The following is a 19,623-nucleotide window of genomic DNA, read 5'->3' as shown; positions in this document are numbered from 1 at the left end:
CTGCTATGGCGTGAGGAGACTGTCCCCAGGCATGCTAATGGGAAGGGCAACAGCTGGACCTGACCACCGATGCAGATGGAGAGCATGACAGACCCAAAATGGAGTTCCCCCAAGTGAAGGGAGACAAGAGATCAAACTCACTAATCCATAATTTGATCTAGATCATATTGCCTGGACTATTGCCACGTGCAAGTTAATAATCTGAGAACAATACATAGAATGCAAGGAGTCCCCAGTCATAGCTCTACCCATCAAAACCTGTGGGTGTTGCAACTACAAAAAGTTAGCAGGTCATGAAAATTCAGCCACATAAAAGAAAAACCATCTCACCTGAGTCCAGTGAAAATGACAACATCATCTACACTAAGTATAAAACACCATTAACATTGCTTTCATTCTTTGAAAGATTCTTTTAGAGTATCAGCTAAGCAATGTAGAGTAAGAGTTAAAATCTAAGGCTCCTGAATCCACCTGTCCTGGGTAGGAGACCCAGTTCTGCAACTTGCAAAGTATAGGACCTTGAGAAGTTAACTTCTGTAAGTGTCACTTCTTACTTGTAAAACTGTCTTGCTGCCATGTTTCCCATGCAACTATTGATAAGATTAAAGGAGATTATTATTTTAAATGTTTAATCTGGTACCCAACACATAGGCAGCACCCAATCAATGGTAGATATTACTTTAAGAGCTATTCCTAGCATCATCAATATAATCCCCTTGTTATGTCCAAAATGTACAGTCTCAAACGTATCCAAGAGAGAATCAGTATTTTTTTAACTGTCTACTGTGCACAGGGCATTTCATGTTATTTTACCCTCACAACACACCTAAAAGGTGGACATTACTCTCTTCCTTTTATAGGTGGGATAAGAAAGCTCAAAGATATTAAACAACTTGCCCAAGACCACACAGGTAGAAAGAGAGAGAGAGGCAGAATTTATGCTCAAATCTAGTTGACCCTAAAACGTAGCCTTTTTATTGTACCGTGTAGTCTACTTGGAATTCTTAACATTGAGGGAGAAAAAAACCCACTGTTGCTTTTCAGAGGGGAGGAGATATTTTCTATTTTATAGATAGTTTAATTTTAACCAGAATGAGTAGAAGTGCATTATGTTCAGAAATTAGTAAAGTTTTTTCAGGTTTTATTTGGGTAGTCTGAAATTTAAGGCCCTCAAACTCTGGGCTAATACTGGGTTCCATCCAATAGCAACAGGAAAACTAGTTCTCGAGAGATCCGATATATCAGAACAGATGCCCAGTTGCATATACATTTAATTTTAACAAATAGTTTTCATAACTATAGGATTTTCTATATTTATTAAAAAAATCTGGCACATGAGAAAATATCAAATTGTGTTATTCCACCTCCATATGTGCCAGTTATCTATAAATATAGAAATGCAATAATTATCACTAAAACTGTTACTTGTTAAATTTTTAAAAACAGATAAATTATGAATATGGATTTGAAAAATAGTTTGAGTTAAGAAATGGATAAGAATCTAGAATCACTGGCTCTAACTCAGATGGGACCCTGAAAACCACGTAGTCCAGATTGCAATGTTTGAATGCATTCCACAAAGTGGTTTTTAGGCATTTGCTTAAACACCTCCAGTGACAGCAAGCTCACTATCTGTAAAGACTCTCTTTTGGGGTTGGATCCCCTTATTTGTTGACACTGACTTCCTTATGTGAATGCAAATTCTGCTAATGTCAATGCTACCATGTATGGAGCCACCACAATATGGCAGGCATCCTATAAGGAGCATTTGATTCCTTACCTCCTGGAACCTTTAACACAATCTTATGAAATACTCACATGTTCACATGAGACGTATTAATCAAGATGCTAACCGCGCCACAGCTAATAAGTGGCCTGGTCCTCCTCTGCACACCAGGGCTTACTGGTGGCATGTCACAAGTGGCATTGGAGCCAGCTTGACCCACTAAAGTAGGATAAGTCAAGTTCAATCCTATTTCCACAGAAAACTTCCCCAAATACATGATAGACACCTGTCATGTCTCCATATGTATCCTCTTCTCTGGGTTAAACATGCCTAATCTATCATCATTTTGTGCTCATGATAAAATTTTGCATTTTTTTCACCTTTTTGGCAACTCTCATATTTCTAATTTGTTTGTTTTGTTTTCAAGCATTATGACCAAAACCAGATACGATACTCCAGGAATGACCGAAAGAATGAGGAATAGACACAGCCATCATGTCCTCGCTCTGGATACTCTCTAGTTCCATCAAGGCAAACTTCTAGTTTTTATTGCAACTCCATATTGCCCTCAACTCTTACCATCTTTAGAGTCAGTAAACAACCCAAATCTCTCTTGTGGTTGGTGCTCCATCTAATGCCTCCTCTCATTCTAGAAAATTGTCTAACCATGTGATTCACATGGGAGGTGACTCCTTTTTACACACTAACCTCCATGGCTATTCCATTTGGCCTAGAGTGGTACTTAATCCAGGCCAAGTAAAATCCTCCTAAGAAACTTTTTTTCTAACTGAGGCAAGAAAATTCTTTCCTTTTTGTTGACTAAACTGGAAATACATAAGTTCAAGAGTTGTTAAAGGCCAGAGGTCCTCCCTTGTAGAGAAACTGAAAATGCACAAGGAGAATCAAAAACAAGACAAATTGAGAGATTTCCAAAAGCACTCAAGTTCTGAGGCCCCCAGGATTTGCTTACAATAGCCAAAACCCCTCTTTTGTGTTTAAACAATGAAAGTTAGGTTTCTGTCACTGGCAATCCCAGGAATCCAGACGAATTCACTTCTACTATATCACTGGTAGTCTACTAATAACTGGTGGTTTGTATTCAAATACTAGAGCTAATATGTATTTAATATTTTTAAGATTCAGGCCATGTTTCCAGAGTATAAAAATATTTTGGGATCCTGTTTCTGTTATTCTTTCCAGCTACATATCATATATAAATTTGATTGCCTCGTTATCAGGCTTCTTGTCCAAGTAATTAACAAAAACAATAGCATAGGGCAAGGCTGTATGACAGACCCCAAGTCAGCCAGAAGACTCCTACATCAAAAGTGAATTACTCAATCCATCAGCAATGTTCCTATGGCTTAGCTGTTCTATCAAGAACTGAGTTCAAGTGTGGATTTTCTTACATCTAGTCTACAGTGCCAGCCCCCAGGCACCAAAGACAAGCTTTCTTCTCTATAATTAAGTATTCCCATCACTGACGTGCCTTCCAGGATTGTAAAACATAATGGAAATAAATGACAATGTAATTTATAAATATCAAGCTCTGCGTTGAATAGAGAGAGAAGATAAGTTTATGACTTGGAGAGATTGAGTTCTCATTCATAGATGAAGAACTTGAGCTTATCATCATGCAGTTTGCTAAGTGTTTGAACTTTTAAATTTTAAAATAATGAAGGTGAAGAATTAAAATGCTTTTCAGTATCTATTGAAAGAGTCAGATGGTTTTCCTTATTCAGCTATGTGCTTTTTCAATAAAAGAAAGCAATTCCTCTTTAATAATACTAGAACCAGAGCTGACTCGTGATGGATTGCCTGGGGGTGGAGGAAAGGGTATTAAAAGTGAGGAGAAGATGGTAAAAGTATAAGGAATATAACCAAAGATAAACTTAATGCATTCCAAAATAGCACAATGTCAGCTTTCTCTGGAATTTGCCTCCGTGCACAGGGAAGCTATGAATGGGTTTTGCAGAGAGATAAGCTCGGGTACAAACCCCTCCACCTTTCCCACCTGAACGTATAATGTCTAATTCACAGGGCTGTTGTGAGACATAAATGGTTATATTTTCTAAAGAATGTTGCCCAGTGCCAGACCCATAGTAGTTTCTCAATAAATGTTACTTCTCTTTCCTCCCTACTTTATTTCTTCTAATGATAATATGTAAAAATACACAAAAATTCCCACATTCACTTTAAAGAAGTAGGCACAATTAATTTTACAAAATTAAATGTGGTATATGTGGACAATGGAATATTATTCAGCCTTTAAAAAGGAAGATAATTCTGACACATGCTACAACCTGGATGAACCTTGAGGACATCACTCCAAGTGAAATAAGCCAGTTAAAAAACACAAACACTGTGTGATTCCACTTACACAAAGTACCTAGAGTAGTAAAATTCATAAAGACGGAAAGTAGAATAGTAGTTACTAAGAGCTGAGGAAGGAAGGGAATGCAAAGTTGTAGTTTAGTGGATATACGGTTTCATTTGGGGAAGATGAAGAAGTTCTGGGAATGGATGGTGGTGATGGTTGCACAACAATGTAAATGGACTTAATGCCACTGACCTGTAAAGGTGGTTAAAATGGTTGACTTTATGTTATGTATATCTCACTGCAATTTTTAAAATTACCTTTAAAAAAAGACTTTGTGGAGTTGATTCTTGTCAATTCTGAACTAAAGATTTAACCTAGGGATTTCTAAGCCATATATTCCCCCATCTATAAAATCCCCAGAAAGCCTGACGTCGGTTTTGTTAGAGGCCTGCAGTGCATCTTCTTGGCTGAAGCAGAGCACAGCATGAGTGCAGAGGCAGGGCCTGCTATGAAGGATTGGTGGCTTCATCCTTGTCCAAGAGCCTGCAATTTGTGGTGGCCTATGGAGACGCCACTATTCTGAGCTCATTGGGGCTGACCCTTGTAGCTTTCAATACCTTCACTTATGTCTGCCGTCTCAGTACTGATTCTGGGCCTGAGAGATTCAAAATGGTAAGTTTCATTGTTTTTGTATTTTCTCATTCAATTTACCCTAATTGCACATTTGCAATAATATTTCCATCATCATAATTTTTTTTTAAGTATTTCAAGGCCAGGTGTGGTGGCTCATGCCTGTAATCCCAGCACTCTGGGAGGCCAAAGTGGGTGGATCATCTGAGGTCAGGAGTTCAAGACCAGCCTGGGCTACATGGTGAAACTCCGTTTCTACTAAAAGTACAAAAATTAGCCATGGGTGGTGACGCTCACCTGTAATCCCAACTACTCAGGAGGCTGAGGCAGGAGAATCACTTGAACCCAGGAAGCAGAGGTTGCAGTGAGCTGAGATCGTGCCACTGCACTCCAGCCTGGGCAACAGAGCAAGACTCCATCTCAAAAAAAATTTTTTTAATAAATAAATAAATAAAAATCAAAAGCATATCAGTTAACATCTTAATATTAGGGGAAAATCTTACTAGTAAAATCCTGATCAATGTGCCTCACAGTAATCGCTACCTCCTCTAAACTCTTACCACTTACTATCAGTACTATTCAATTGGCATCTAGGACTGTGTAACATATTTTTTGTTGTCTTGTATTGTCATCTATCCCTGAATCAGATTCAGTAAATTCACTAACAAAATTTGACACCATCATTGCCTTGGGCTTGATTGTGCATCCCTTGGCTATAGAAGAAAGACAAATGCAGAACTTTTCTGTGATTGTTCAGCATATTTTCTCTGGATTTTCTGTCTAAACCAGTGTAGTAGAAATTGCCACTGAAGATTTGTGGTCTCCAGCTTCTCTCTCTACTTTCTGCCAGAGTTACCTTCTTAAAATGCAAGTCTGGTCATATCATATATATGCTTAAAATCCATCCATCCATTTATTTTCTTAGTACATATTTCTTGAGCCATGACTAAGTGGACCATGAGTTGATCCACCAACTCAGTGCCAGGGTCTGAGTTGGTTGTTGAGGACACCTAGATGAGAAGACTCTTGTTCTCAAGAAGTTCATGGTCTAGTGAAGAGACTGGCATGACACCAACTGCAATATAATGTGATCGGGGGCAAATAGAAGTGAATACAAGGCACCTTAAGACTTAAAGGAACATGGAGTATGAGGGTTTAGGGAAGGCTTCATGGAAAATGTACCTTCCTATCAGATAGATCTGATGTTAGGAATCTCCATTTCCCCTTGGCCTCTCCTTGCCTCCTTTGGACCTCAATACTGGATGGTTACAATTAGGCATAACCATCAGTGTCCACAAGAGAGAATCTAGAAAAGACAACACTTTTGAGGCAACTGATTTTTCCAAATGAGCAAAATACTTTAAGTACTTCATAGAAAAGCTATCCAAATGGCCAATAAGCACATGAAAAGATGCTTAATGGAAGATGTGTATATTCATCAGGAAAATGCAAATTAAAACCACAATGAGATACCTCTACACACTTGCCAGAATGGCCCAAATTTAAAAGACTGAACATACTAAGTAATGGTGAAAATGCAGAGCATCTGGATCTCTTCTCCATTGGTGGTAGAAATGTAAATTATTACACACACTGGAAAACATTTTGGCAGTGTACAAAACTGGTATAAGAATATTCATAGCAGTTTCTTCATGAAAGCCAAGATTGAAAATAATTAAACCACCCATCAACAGTAAAATAGGTAAATATAATCTGCTGTATTTATACAATGGAATAACTAAACAGCGACAATAAAGAACAAGCTTATACAATACAGAGGATCATGAATGAATCTTATAATGTTGAGCCAAAAAATAAGCCAAAATATAAAAGAATTTAAAAACAGGCAAAACTAATCTATGGTAATTAGAGTCAAAATAAGGGTAAGCTTTAGGAGGTGTCTACTGGAAGGAAGTGGGATTTTATAACTTGATTTGTGTGTGTAGGGAGGGAATTCATCAAGCTATACACTTAATATTTATGCACTTAATTGTATACAGATTATTCCTTAGCAGAATCAATTTTTCATGATTACTGCCTTTGAGCCCTGGGTATGTGAGTTGCCTCTGCCCTCTGCCTGTTGGAGTCTCTACCTACAGCCCTGCTGCTCTGTACGCAGTGGGCTGTGAGAGTTTGTATCCAGGAATCTGCATTGTTTTCTATATATGCACTAAAACTTTTAGGCTGTGCTAAGGGATGGCACACCTTTGATAATCACCTCTCCCTGGTTGTAGATAGAAGCTCTATGATATTAAAAGACAGCATCAATGAACAACTGTTTCCCTGATAGAAGCAACATTGTTAGGAGAACTTGGACAGGGAGAACCTCTTCCCAGCAAGGAGGAAGGACACTCTGTTCTGTATTACTTACAGTTCCTTTGCATATTTCAAACACTGGGCTTCAAGTCAGGGGACAAGGCCCAAATTTCTTCTTATAAAGTAATTCTGCAGCCAAATTGGGTAGGGCAGAAGTTTGTTACAGGAATTCTAGGTCTCTGACCAGCAGTGGTTGAATGCTCTCCATCTTCTTAATTGGATGAGAAAATATCTGTAAATCTGAAATACTGCAGCAGTGTCACCAAGAACGGTTCCTCACTTGCGAGTAGTGTTATTGATTGGGCTGTGTCAATTCCAAGGCCTTACAGAGCAGATACAATTAGAGCAATAAGAGCTGAGGACAGAGATTTTGGTGACATTATTGTCTCATGGGACTTTCTCATCTGCATTGACTGAGTCAGTGTAAGATAAATCATCGAGTCCAAAAGACCTGAAAGCTTCCAGACTGGCACACTGCAGGAGAACTGCGTGTGGCTCCCTGCGGCGTCCCAACAGGAGGAGTCCTCCAGCGCGTGAGTAGAGCTTGCCGCCCCTCCAGTCTCAGCTCAGCCCCTGTAGAGCAGCATGCATATGCCCCTGTGTGGGACAGCTGCTTTCCATGGGTGTCCTTAAGTATACCTTCAAATTTGGGCCCAGATAAAAATACTAAAGACAGAAAGAAATTATGTTGGCCATCATCCTATAGTTTATCCTCATTTGAATTGTTTTCCTATCAGGACAGAGAGGGCTCTGCATTCTTAGAACAACTCCAATACCCACCTCCTTCCCTAGGTGAACCATACCCATGTGGGCACCAGCTTCCAATACAAAACCATGAGAATGTCTAATGTCAATATGACCCACATATACTTCAATCATTATCAGACCTGATGCTATGCAAAACCAAAAAGAGGGTGAATTTTTCAAATTTTCCATTATTTGAAGCACCATTCTTATCAAATGAAAGAGCATGTTGTCCCCGAGGTGAACAATGACACTCAGATCTCCTGGTGCTCCCTTGGCTATCTATGTCACCACAACAAGCAGGAGTCAGGAATCGGGGGGTGATTCTTCTGACCCTAAGAAATATGGCGCAGTAGGGTTTGTTTTTCTTTGGGTCCCTCGATGCCTCCTATTCTTCATTTTCTTTTCACTAGTCCACGACTCCCTGTCTCTTTTAGGTATCATTCTACCACCAAAGAAGCTATGAAATGCTTCACATGACATCAGCTAACCACTGCCAGTGCTAACTTGTAACAGACTTGTAACTTGTCACATCCAGATGTGAGGATGAGCTCAAGCTGCGATGATAGCTCCATGATGGGCATACTGGCATTTTAGAAGCGATTTGGGAGACCCCCCATGGCCTTTACCCCCAAGACACCTTTCTACCACTTTTCTCTGTGGGCTCTCATCTGTTGAGACAGATAATACCATCTGTTGACAGGACCCTGTCTGCCTCCCAAACTCGTGGGTGATGGGCGAATTGTCAGTCTCTACTGGAAGGAGTGATGAACCTGCACGAAATTACTTGAAAAATAAATGTTGTACCAAGAGATTAGCAGAGCCAAGCCTCAACACACAGTTCTACCTATCTGCACTACATCCATAGCAGAATTGCAGAGGAAAATTTCCAGGATGTGTTTATTATCTCTTTGCAGGGAAGACACAGGTTAAGATTAAGGCACCTAGCTAGAGTTAATACTGAAACATCGAGTAATTTTGTGCTGGCCCCAAAGTCAGGCTGTTCAAGGTCTTCTGGTCCTACTGCAAAGCCAGCCAATACACGTATTAAATACGCGAATTTGAATTCATATCTTCTCTGTTTTCTGTAATTACAGAATGGGCAGAAGTTTTTAAGATAAGTCAGGATGGGAATTACCAGTTTGCGTCTGCCAGACTTTGAGGTCTCCATGGGAAAGGGGAGAAGGCAGATGTGACCTGGTTTGAAAACTCTATGTTCTGACCTGCCTGAAACTCTCTTCTTCTGCTTCAGCAGGGCTGTCTGTGCCACGCACCATGCCAGATTTTGGGGATAACAAGTTTAGTTTTTGACAGCTTGAATGTGAAATACCAGAACACAACTGAAAATACTAGAGAAGAGTTCGGGCATGAGGTCAGGACTGGAAATATGGCTTGAAAGTCATCCGTGGAGAAGACATGGCTGAAGTCATGAGCATAGGCAAAACTGTCCAGAGAAAGCCTATAGAATGGAGAGAGAAGCAGGGTGGGGGCCTCCAAGAGGAGTGTCCACATTTAAGTAGAGGATAAAGGGAAAAGAGCCAGTGAAGATAAAATGGGCATCAAAGAAGTCAAATGTAAGCCAGCAGAAAACCAGGGTGTCAAGGAGGAAAAGCTAATATTGGTGTCAGACCACGGGGAGGCCAGGTCCGTAGAAGCTGAAAGCAAGTGATTTGATGTAACAATTAGGAGCTGATCTTTGTTGGCCTTTTCCAAGAACAATTTCTATGAAAAGAGGTGGGGTGGGGGCATGGCAGTGGCAGAATCCAATCGTGTTGATGAGTCAAGTGTAGGTTAAGAAATAGAGGCATTTATTTCAGAGGGAGTTTGAAAAGGGATAATAGTTGAGGGAGACACAGAAGGTTTTGTAGGATAGGTTTTTCTCCTAAGATGAAGGAGATCTAAGTGTGTTTGTAGCCAGAGGTGGAAGGAGCCAGTCTACACAAAGGGTAATTGAAGATTTAAGAAAAAGAGGGAATAACTGATGTAGCAGAGACTTTGGGGAAACAAAAGGAGATAGGATTGAGCGCTCACAAATGCAGGATGAGCCTGCAAAAGAGTGAAGGATGGAAAGGAGACAAAACTAAACAAAACAAAAGCCAAGCTGGTAAATCAGAGGCCAGGAAGTAGGCAGAATTCTTTACCCATGGAGTTTCACGGTAGCAGAGAAGGAAAGCAAGGAGAGAGCTAGTGGGTTCCATTGCTCAGACCTCTGTTCTCCCAGTTTGAGTAAGACCCCAGAACCAGTGGGTGGGAGGAGAACATTGGAGGGAAGGCCCTGTGGGGCCCACAATCAGAAAGCAAGATTTCTGAGTAGATTATTTCGGAGGTTTACCATATTTCCCCATGTAGTCATGGCAAACACAAAGGCTTTCTCTAACCCTGTGGGAAACCCAGCACTATAACAGCCAGTTGGGGAGGAAAAGTGAAAGTTTTGAGTCAAGATTTGAAAACAAGTAGGAAATTGATGGACATGAATATATTATATTGATGAGTATACCACATGACTTAGTCCTAGTTTTGCAAGTCCGCAACTGACACTCATATTAATTTACTGAGCAGGACAAGGTTGGGCTTGGAGAATTGAATACAATAACACCAGAACATGGAAAAGACTTCACTAAATGCCACTTGTCCTGAGTTTTATTTTAGTGCCTTTCATTTTTGTTCTCCTATTTCTGAGTGTGTATTTGCAGCACTAAGTATACTTTCTTTTTTCTTTTTATCCCATTTTAATATTTTTTTCCATTTTAAAATGTTTTTTATATAATTCCTTATTTTCCATCTCTCTGCAAAGCCATGAACTCTAGGACAGCTGCTGAAAATAAACAGGCTTAGGGAGAACAGAGAAAAGGAGAGCCAGGAACAGTTCCACTCAGTGCAGTCCTCTCATCCTTGTTCCAGGGTAACTCCTGATACATCTCCTTTGCCCATTCATTTCCTCTAACCCACCCTAGGGGTGATGAATCTGATCAGTAATGGTTTGAAGGGAAAATGTTTTTCCCACTCGTCTCTTCTCCATCTAATTCCATCTTTGAATTTGTCTGCCATTTACTGAATATGATGTTATTTCCATAAACTCCTGTTAGGGGGATGCAGGATACATCCCAAAGAAAAGCTCTGGGATGACTACCTTGAGCTTCCAAATATATAATCCCTCAAATCATACTCAGGATGCCACCAGGATCAAGAAACTGGGACTATGGAGTGACAGCTAGCTCTCCTTCCTCTCTACAAGCCAATAGGACCATAGCTGAATCCTTTAACTCACCCCCCAATGTGCCACCAATTCAGGGAGTCACTTCCTGAAAGCCAACTCTGACAACACAACTCCTTGCCTTCCAAACCTAGGGGCCCTTAAGAGGGAGCTGAGACTTGCCAGTTTTCTTTTGCAGGGTCATTAATCCAGTGCCTTTTGTGACAACTAAATTCACTGGGAAAAAAAATTCAAAATGATTTCAGTGGCAGGCAGCTTCTGAAATTTTCCAAATGTACTTTTTTAGCTCTCTATTTCCCTTAAGCCATATGATGTCATTTGCCTCTCAGTCCCTGAGTGCCAAAAATTCTGCTTTCATATCTCTGAAATTTGCCAAACTATAAAACCTCAGATCTCAGTTTGGGTTTTTATCCCGCTCGCCAAAAAGGCAAAAAAATTACTTTCTACACTTTCAAAGTAAGAATCTCAGTCACACACACACACACAAAATTCTCAGTTCACAAATCCAGTAAGTCTTTTACTGTGTGTCCCCCTGTTTGGGCTAATAGGCTGCCCTAATTTTATTCAGAATTTTTATTTCAATAACTTGTCATCTGCTGCTTCAGGACATACCTAAAAATCCTGACGCTCCTGACTTGACAGGTAACTAGGAGACTGATTTTCAAATGCAGTTTTACTTTGCTGTAGGACGTATTCATTAGTGATTTTTGAAGTTAGAACATTTTCCCACTGATTTGGAAGATTCGTAGATTCTTGTTATGTATTTACCCAAGCTTTTTAGTTCACCTAAGAGAGAGAGAGAGAGAGGCAGAGAGAAAGCCTGCTTCCCTTTCTAATTACAGTCCCATTTCCTTAGCAAGTCCTCGAAAAAAGAATTCCCCAAGTCTCTAATCATCTCTCTAGTCGTAATCTCCATAATTGTGTCCCTTCCAGATTCCTTCTTGGCACAGCCCAGGGACTGATTTGCTCCATGTGGTTAAAAACCTTTTATTTTATGCCAGTTAGGACTTGTTTTCACGGCTTGCCTTCTTGGGCCTTAATGCTACATTGGATGCCATTGATCTTCACAGGCTCCTTTTCTATCCCCAGTGAGTGATTGTAGCCCTCGTTCCATCTTCTTAATGGAGGGGCCGACTAAACCTGTCTGACGGGACTCTAACTACAGGGTTTCACTAGGGTACCGCCTCCGCTCCATTTTCTTTTCTCCATTTAGTTGATCAGTTCAATATAAAACCATTAGGAAGAGAATTATTTCTGCCATAACATTGCCTCAAATAAAAAATGGGGTTCATTGGTCTTAATTCATCCTTAGACTGTTGGTTCTGAACCTTGGACAATGTTACCCCCACTCTTGCCCCTAGGGGACACTTAGCGATGTCTGGACACATTTTCAGTTGTCACAACTTGGGGGAGGGGTTGCTACCGTCATGCAGTAAGTAGAAGCGCAGGGATACTGCTTAACACCCCGACATGTATGGGACTGCCCCCATAACAAAGAATCCTCTGGTCCCAAGGTCAGTAGCGAAGAGGCTGAGAAACGTACTGTAGACGAAGCATGACCCAGCAATCGTCCATTGATTTTCTCTGATTTCTCCGTGTCCCCAACTTCTAGGAGACTGCCTGGCGCATGATCATTGTTTGTTGATGAGCCTATGGAACTTTAAAAAACTCTCCCTCTGGCCAGGCACGGTGGCTCACGCCTGCAATCCCTGCACTTTGGGAGGCCGAGGCAGGTGGATCACGAGGTCACTAGTTCAAGACCAGCCTGGCCAACATGGTGAAACCTCGTCTCTACTAAAAATAAAAAAATTAGCTGGGCATGGTGGCACGGGCCTGTAATCCCAGCTACTCGGGAGGCTGAGGCAGGAGAATTGCTTGAATCAGGACTGGGGAGGCGGAAGTTGCAGTGAGCGGAGATCGCACCACTGCACTCCAGCCTGGGCTACAGAGCGAGACTGTCTCTAACATCAACAACAACAACAACAAAGCACTGTCCCTCGCTGGCATTCTAACGATTGTCCATCTTCAGTAGTAGCAGCAAAGTGTTGCTTACAGTCTAACTGGAATTCTTTGGGCTGCAGGCTAGCCCCTTTCTTTCTAAGTTCTGTCCTCACTGGAGGGGGAAACACCTGCACACGCTTTTCTGAGCCATGTGGCAAAGGTCTTCCTTTGAGCCTTGGGATATGAAGTCAGGTCCCTGACAAGGGTTCTTCTATTCCTAAGGGCTCCGAGCTCTGTTGAGGAATTCTACCAACAATCCTCTGGACTGGTGATTAGGTCCTTCTAGATTAGATTAAGACAGGGAAAAGTCCATCCTAACTGACCCCTGCGAAGGGTCTCTGGCATTGGTGGTATGAGAAAGGCAAGGGTCAATGTTACACATAAGGTTTAGGAGGGCAGCTCAGGGAGAGCCTCTAAAAGCATCCCTAGCTGGGCTCTGGTACTTCTGAAAGGAGCTGTTAATGGAAGGCCTCAGTTCAGGGGCGCAACAGCCACAGCAAGCAGAATCTCTGATAGAGGTGGCAGGGATGGGGGTGGAGAAGGCGAAGGTGGAGGGGAGGTGGGAAGTAAGGTCCGCAGGTAGAAGGAAGCCACGGAGGGCCCAGTAGCGCCACAGCTCAGTGAGATTATTGTCCAGTACTATTCAACTAGCTCTCTTAGAAGCACTTGGAAACGTCCCAGCTTTCTTACCTGTGGGGTCCACACCCACAAGGACCCCCATTATGCAGGTTCCGTGGAGCAGAGGCGGTACCCTAGTGGAACCCTGGAGCAAACTCCAGTATCATAGTGGGACCTCAGTTTTACAAAATTAAGCCACCAAGCATCTTACAAGAACTTGAATGTCTTTTTGAGGCATATGATCGCTAAACCTGTAGAGTTCACTTTTCCTTTGTTAATTACCATTGAGTATATCCCCTAACAGGAGAGAGAGCTTATAAAAACAAAAACCACATATATATGTAGTTTCAGCACCAAACACTTCACCAGACCAGCCATTAGATACTAGATTGTCTGGTCTGGGCTCCATGCCCTGTTACATACCCTGATCACTCTCTAAAGAAGTTCTAATGAGTAATGAAAAGGACCGATCTTGAGCTGCTGGTTAGAATTCTCTACTTCCATTGCAAGAAACCATCCCGAGTAATTTCCCGTTCTGGTTGCTGTTTTCATTGGGTCTCTTTCTTCGCATGGAATTTCCTCATGTGTTTAGGAATTTTATGTGGGAAGTTACCTGTTAGTCTCTCTCCTTCCCCCCCCCCCTTTCTCTCTCTCTCTCTCTCTCTCTCTCTCTCTCTCTCTCTCTCTCTGCCCCCCCCTCTTTCTCCCTCTCTCTCTTTCCTCCTCTCTTCTTTTTTATTACCCATCCCTCCACTCCCCTTCTGAAACTTTTCTGGTCACTTCTCCTCATCTTCCTCTCACCCCACCTGCCATCTCACAGATAGTCCTTTTGAAATTTTGGGGTGATGCAGGGGCTATCCTAGATCCAGCCTCCAGTCCAGCCAACCACCCAACTCTTTCCTTGGTCATAAGGTCACTCTCTGGTCCTGCTGCAGTCTGCTGCTTAGTGCTACAGGGCCAGGCACCAGATATTAGTTTAGGCAGGTACCATTTCGTCCAGAGTCATCTCTTGGGCATGGGAATGGGAGCAAATGGCGGCATCAGATCCACCCGGCCCTAAATTTTCGTTTTGGTTTTGTTTTTGGTTTTGGTTTTGTTTTGCAAGGGTGTGGTACTTGAGACACGGTCTCGCTCTCTCACCCAGGCTGGAGTGCAGTAGTGTGATCATAGCTTACTGCAGCCTCAAACTCCTGGGATCAAGTGATCCTCTTATCTCAGCCTCCTGAGTAGCTGGAACCACAGGCATACTCTACCAAACCCGGTTACTTTTTACATTTTCGTAGAGGTGGGTGTATGTTTCCAGGCTGGTCTGGAACTTCTGGGCTCAAGCAATCCTCCTGCCTCGGCCTCCCAAGGTGCTGGGATTATAGGTGGAAGCCCTAAGTTTTAATTTATGGGTCTGGTTCATGTAACTTGTCTCTCAAGGAGCACGTTTACATGTCATTTCCCACAGAAGTTTAAACCCTCAGCCACCAGTCCCCTCTGCTGACTTCCAGACCAGTAGGCCCACCCCACTCTGCACCTTAAATTGCTATTATTTTCTGAGCACAGCTATTTATTTTCTTTGTTTCTTTTTTTAATGCTTTAACTTGCATTGCTGGGTATTGGGAAAGAAGGGATACTCTGGAGCATGTACCCCGATGCCATCTTGAGAGGAAGACTTCCCTGAAGGCTTAATTTTATATTGATATTTATTTTTTCCACTTATAAGGATGATGGATATTCAATGTGGAGAATGTGAGAAGCTGAAAATTATAACTCTGAAATAACCACTGTTAATATTTTAGTGCATTTCTTTTAAACCTTTGGCTCTATAAATGTATACGCACAAATACACACACTCATACACTTAGAAAATGGATTCATAGTGTGCCTTCAGTTTGATCTTCTGCCTTTATTTTATTACCAATTATTGTTCTTCATGTAGTCTGAATACAATACATACTCACTGTGGAAAATTCATAAAACACAGAAGTAGGAAAGGTATCTCTTCTCTAATTTCACCATCCAGTGGTAACCACTGTGAAAATGAAGTATTTCATTCTATGAATTTTTAGAAATTTGAATAAAATATATAATTTTGCAGAATGCTTTTTTACATAACATGACATCATGGGCACTTTTCCATGATTTGCAGTGACCACACAGCTCTAATGTTGTGCAGTTTTCCCCACGAATAAAGGTCAGAGTATACAACCTACGCATTTTGTAATTTTTTGTAACTTAGTTCGGAAAAGGTACCCATCAACCTTCAAAAAGAATACGTATTCTCAGCTTAATTTCTAATCATTATTTCAGTCTCATTACGTATATCTTACAACTTTTTGACACCATTATTACTTTTTTAATCTCCATGATCTTCGAAGGCTTGGAAAATTGTGTTAAAGTCTCACACAGCAGTCTTGCAACCAATTTATCTTTGTGGTAAGAACTTTGGTTGATGTATTTAGTTTAGGTATATGGCTCTCAAAAGAACATGTTCCTTATTCACTGTCTTTTATCAAAATAAAAGCTCCTCTTTGGTTTAACGATTGTGCCTTAATTTCTATTTTGTCTGATGTTAATTCTGCGGCCACATATTGCTTTCCTTCATTGTTTCCCTGAAATATATTTGGCAAACATTTAATTGCAAACTTTTTTTTTTTTTGGTTGGTTCTTTATTGAGGAGTGACTTGGAACCAGGTAATAGAGAGACTTGATTTACTTTTAAAAAATCTTTGTCCTCTACTTATTGTCATACATGACATATGTGGACTTATTATCATTTTATTGTTATCATCATCAGATATTTCTTTTGTTGTCTGCTGTTAGACATTTTTCCGGCTTTTCCTTCTGAAGTAGTTTGGCAAGTATGTATCTTATTTATGATTCTATTAATAGTTACATTTGTGGTTTCACAAACTTTGTTAGAGATAGGGTTTAGTGACAGAGACCGGGTCTAGAACATTGTCTAGAGTGGCTTTACCAGATGGGGACTGACTGTTCTCACATAAGAGGAAGTGGGGACAGATGAACGCAGGGTCGCAGCTGCTCCCAAAGGGTCATGCCGTGGCCCAAGCTCCTTTTCTTTCTCTGCTTTGTCATCCTAAGAATAAAACTTGCATCTCATGGAGCCTCAGAGTTGCAAAAGACAGAGGGCTGCATCTTGGGCCTCCATCTACATTCCAAACAGGAAGAAAGGTGAAGAGGAGGGTCGAAGGGGGCGAGAGTGCACAACAGGAGGGAAGAGGCGATGATCTGGATCTGGGTAGTGAAACTTCCCTGGAACCCCCAGCCAGCTTCCTCCCTAAACAATCATGTCACATGGCCATCTCTAGCTGCAAGAAAGCTGAGAAATAGATAATTTGTACTGAGTAGTTTGCCATCCTGAACAAGACTGAGTTTTGGTTAGTAAGAAAGAATATATTTTGTCAAACAATTAGAAACGCTTGCCATTATTTCAAAGATTGTCAAAGATAAGAGCAAAACTGTTTTGTCTGTCTGCAGCTTCTGCTCTCCCAACCCCACTCCTGCACAACTGCATTTTAACTGTGTATTTGTGAATTTAAACACATTTAAATCCATTTTCTTACTAAATTATGGTTTTAGATTATAGGATGTTTCTTTTGAAAGTTTCAAAATCACATTCAGCTTTTAAAACGTACCTGAGCATTAAATTTATTACTTAAATTTATAATTATTTTCTCTGTTTACTTCAGATTCTTATATATCATAAAATTGTCTTTTTTACACTTTGAATTTTGAGTTTTGTTTGTTTTTGCTTTTTTTTTTTTTTTTTTTTTTTTTTTTTTTTTTTTTTTTTTTTTTTTTTTTTTTTTACCATTTTCTAAAGTATGCGTTCAAGAGATTTTGGAAAATATGTGCTAAGTGGTACGTTAAGTGGTATGTATTCTGGGCTCTTGCATATTAGAAATTCTCTTCCTAATTCAACAATCCAGAGCCTAACTTGTGGGTAACATTTGAAAATAGTTGCCATTACAAAAAACATTAAAAAGTGGCCAAAGGACATGAACAGACACTTTTCAAAAGAAGACATACATGCAGGCCAACAAACATATATTTAAAAAGTTCAGTATCACTGATCATTAGAGAAATGCAAGTCAAAACCACAATGAGATACCATTGAACACCAGTCAAAATGGCTATCATTAAAAAATCAAAATTAACAGATGCTGGCAAGGTTGTGGAGAAAAAGGAACACTTATACACTCTTGGTGGGAGTGTAAATTAGTTCAACCATTGTGGAAAGCAATATGGTGATTCCTCAAAAAGCTGAAAACAGAACTACCATTTCACCCAGCAATCCCATTACTAAATATATACCCAGAGGAATATAAATCATTTTACTATAAAGATACATGCACACGAATGTTCATTGCAGCACTAGTCACAATAGCAAAGACATGGAATCACCATAAATGCCCATCAGTAGTAGAACAGATAAAGAAAATGTGGTACACAGACACCATGGAATACTATAAAGCCATAAAAAAGAATGATATCATGTCTTTTGAGGGAACATGCATGGAGCTGGAAGCCATTATCCTTAGCAAACTAATGCATGAAAAGAAAACCAAATACCATGTGTTCTCACTTATAAGTGGGAGCCACATGATGAGAACTCATGAACACAAAGAAGAGAAAAACAGGGGCCTCCTTGAGGGTGGAGGGGGAGAGAAGAAAGAGGAGTTGAAAAAAATGCTATTGGGTACTAGGCTTAGTACCTGGGAGAGGAAATAATCTGTACAACAAACCTCCATGACACAAATTTACCTGTATAAAAAGCCTGTACGAAAAGCCTGTAAATGTACCTCCTAACCTAAAAGTTAAAAAATAAATAAAATAAATACAAATAAATGAACTCACTTAGGCTACTGATCACTTTATAACCAAAAAGTAACTTGTTCTTCTCTGAAATCCAGAGCCAACAATTTTTGAATTTCCAAACAAAACAAAAAACAATTCTGAAAGCATTGACAAAACAGCACAGATCTTAACTGAACTTATAATATGAAGGCAGGAGCCACACTGCACACCGCTTAAAAAGACTTCTACAAATGTATTTCTCCATTGCACTCACTCTTTCCTTAAAGTTTCATGCTTTATAGCAGGTACCATGTCATCTCTCTTGCTGCATCTTTGGCCCTCCTTGAACATTTGGCCTTGTGTTGCTCTCTCCCACAGTCTCTGAAATCTGTCCATTTACTTTTATTTTAATTTTGTTTTAATTTTCTCTTATTTGGCATACAGTGTGTGTATTTTGCCAAATGCATAGAATTGTGCAACCCTCACCCCAAACAGGATACAGGAAACATCATCCCAAAGGTTCCTCATGCTTGCCCCTTTGTAATCCAACCCTCTCTTCCCCAACCCCTGGCAGCCACTGATTGGTTATTTCTATCATTTTGCTTTTTGCATTTTGCTTTTTTCCCCTCCCTCTCTGTCATTTTGGAATCACACACTATATAGCTGTTTGAATCTGGCTTTTTTCATTGGCATAATACATTTCAGATTCATCCAAGTTGTTGCATGTATCTATAGTTTGTTCCTTTTTGTTTCTGAGTAATATTTCATTGCTCGGACACACCACAGTGTGTTTATTCATTGGCCAGTGTAATGAGTGAAATTATGTCTCCAAAAAGACATATCCAAGTCTTACTCCCCTTTATCTGTAAATGTTTCCTTATTCTAAAACAGCATATTGGCAGATGTAATCAAGTTCAAAGGAGACCATGCTGGATTAGAGGGGGCCCTAAATCCAATGGCTGATATCTTTATGAGAGAAAGGAGAAAGAGATTTAGATACAGAGACACGGAAGAGACACAGGGAGGAAAGCCATATGCAGATGGAGATAGAGATTGAAGTGAGGCATCTGCAAGCCAAGCAACAGTAGGGATTGTGGGAAGCCATTAGAAGGGAGGAAGTGCAACTAAGGATTTTTCCCTAGCACCTTTAAAGGAAGCATGGCTCTGCCAACACTTTACTTTGGATTTCTAGCTTCCAGAACTGTGAGAAAATTAATTTCTGCTGTTTTAAGCCTCCAAATTTGTGAT

At 40.5% G+C, this 19,623-nt stretch overlaps 1 long non-coding RNA gene across 1 annotated transcript in view; it reads right to left on the bottom strand.

The window, feature by feature from the left end:
• Positions 1-19,623, bottom strand: part of LOC108542089 (uncharacterized) — a 62,686-nt gene that overhangs the window by 2,607 nt on the left and 40,456 nt on the right. The window lies entirely within an intron of this gene.

This window comes from Rhinopithecus bieti, unplaced genomic scaffold (assembly GCF_001698545.2).
Source record: "Rhinopithecus bieti isolate Rb0 unplaced genomic scaffold, ASM169854v2 scaffold_1583, whole genome shotgun sequence".
In the NCBI taxonomy this organism is placed as follows: domain Eukaryota; kingdom Metazoa; phylum Chordata; class Mammalia; order Primates; family Cercopithecidae; genus Rhinopithecus; species Rhinopithecus bieti.
The sequence above is the reverse complement of the archived record's forward strand: the minus strand, read 5'-3'. Positions and strand labels throughout refer to the sequence as shown.